Consider the following 2,367-nt stretch of genomic DNA (forward strand, 5'->3'; position numbering starts at 1 on the left):
TCCGTTGGAAAAACAAAACAGAACAGAGGCGGAGCAAAAACAAATCGAACTATGCTCCTAAGAGCCCATGGCGAAACTGTTTATCAGTGTATGTTGAGAACCGGTGGCTGAAGAATTCAACGGGTCAGGCATCGGTCAATCATGTGGGTGAGGGGTGGTGTAGATGTTCTTGTGACCGAGAATAAAGTTCTGACTATTTAAGGAATATTGATGTTTTATAAGGGGCGAGAAAAAATCTACTTAGAGACGTGTGTGTGTGTATACTGTTCTATATATGTGTTGTTGGCGTAGGGGTAGGAAACATTTTTTGTGTACGTGTTGCGTTTGATCGTTCGGCTGTCAGTGGCTACTGCCGTGAGAACCGTTGGGTGGCAGAAAAAAAAAAATATATTATGTTTCGTGTGTGTGTGTGTTCATCTAAGCCTGCCTTGTCAGGAACCCCGCTGTGAAAAAACCAAGCCCCGTTTGTCTTACAGGAGTAATTCCCTCCTCCTTGCAGTGGTTAATCGTAGATATCTTAAAGGCTATTTCAGAATTTGTTACCAAGGGCTATGGGTGCCGGTATTATTTATAAACGCTATTTAAAAGCCAGATAAGTGTAACGCCGCCAATGGGGGCATCGAAAAGCCGACTGTAAAAGCCCGTTTACCATCTGGCCTCTGGCAAACAAAATATGGAAGAGTTCGGAGACACAAAGGTTGCACTGCCCTCTGCCCCTATCAAATGGGAGGGCCACCGACAAAATTGACCATTCCAGCCTGTAGCTTAAGTTCGTATCCTTCAGTCGCCATATTAGCTTACTGAGTCCCGTGGTCTGGCGCTTGTTCATGTCCCGAAAAGTTGCGTAATGGTTGGAGACACGCAAAGACAATCTTGAGGATGAGGCCCCTACATAAGTGAAGACATCTGAGTCCGTGTAAACCTTGCATTGGTAGACGGCGTTTTTGATCTTGGAGTTCACCTTTTTCCGGAGGCACAGCCTCTTCCGCTCCCGGTTTAATGCTCAGTAGGAATAATTATAGTAGTAATAATGATATGAGAGCCAGTACAGTGACACATAATCTCAGCTCCAGCCAGGGAGTACCCACTAGGGGTATAGTTATAAATAGGGGTGTTGTGGTTGACGGTAACAATGGGAGTAGGTAGAGAGCCCCAATAGCATCCCCAGCATCATTTCCGCAATAGCAGCACCACGGGCAGTAGCAATGACAGCACTCTGATAGATAGTGGAGAATCAGGGGTTATTCCTATAGTTAATAGTGACGTAGTGGAAAATAGAGTAGTAAGCGGCTGCAGGTCTCGGAACGAATATAGTGACAGGAACGCAGTTCTAATTTCAGAACTAATCCTAGCAGAATAAGATTCACGTCGGCGAACTCCAAGATCAAAAACGCCTCTACCAATGCAAGGTTTACACGGACTCAGATGTCTTCACTATGTAGGGGCATCATCCTCAAGATTGTCTTGCGTGTCTCCAACCATTATGCAACTTTTCGGGACATGAACAAGCGCCAGACCACGGGACTCAGTAGCTAATATGGCGCCTGAAGGATACGAACTTAAGCTACAGGCTGGAATGGTCCAATTTTGTCGGTGGCCTCCCATTTGATAGGGGCGAGGGCCAAGTGCAACCTTTGTGTCTCCGAACTCTTCATATTTTGTTTGCCAGAGGCCGGATGGTAAACGGGCTTTTACAGTCGGCTTTTCGATGCCCCCTTGGCGGCGTTACACTTATCTGGCTTTTAAATAGCGTTTATAAATAATACCGGCACCCATAGCCCGTGGTAACAAATTCTGAAAAAAGCCTTTAAGATATCTACGATTAACCACTGCAAGGGAATTACTCCTGTAAGACAAACGGGGCTTGGTTTTTTTCACAGCGGGGGGTTTCCTTGACAAGGCAGGCTTAGATGAACACATACACACACAAAACATAATATAATAGATTTTTTTGTGCCACCCAACGGTTCTCACGGCAGTAGCCACTGACCGCCGAACGATCAAAACGCACACACGTACACAAAAATGTTTCCTACCCCTACGCCAACACACACATATATAGAACAGTATACACACACACGTCACTCTAAGTAGATTTTTTCTCGCCCCTTATAAAACATCCAATATTCCTTAAATAGTCAGAACTTTATTCTCGGTCACAAAGAACATCTACACACCCTCACCCACAGATTGACCGATGCCTGACCCGTTGAATTCTTAAGCCACCGGTTCTCAACATACACTGATAAACAGTTTCGCCATGGGCTCTTAGGAGCATAGTTCGATTTTTTTTTGCTCCGCCTCTGTTCTGTTTTTGTTTTTCCAACGGATTTCCTATTTTCTTCCTGAAGAGAAAGACACAATATG

The sequence above is a fragment of the Octopus sinensis genome, linkage group LG16, assembly GCF_006345805.1.
Source record: "Octopus sinensis linkage group LG16, ASM634580v1, whole genome shotgun sequence".
In the NCBI taxonomy this organism is placed as follows: domain Eukaryota; kingdom Metazoa; phylum Mollusca; class Cephalopoda; order Octopoda; family Octopodidae; genus Octopus; species Octopus sinensis.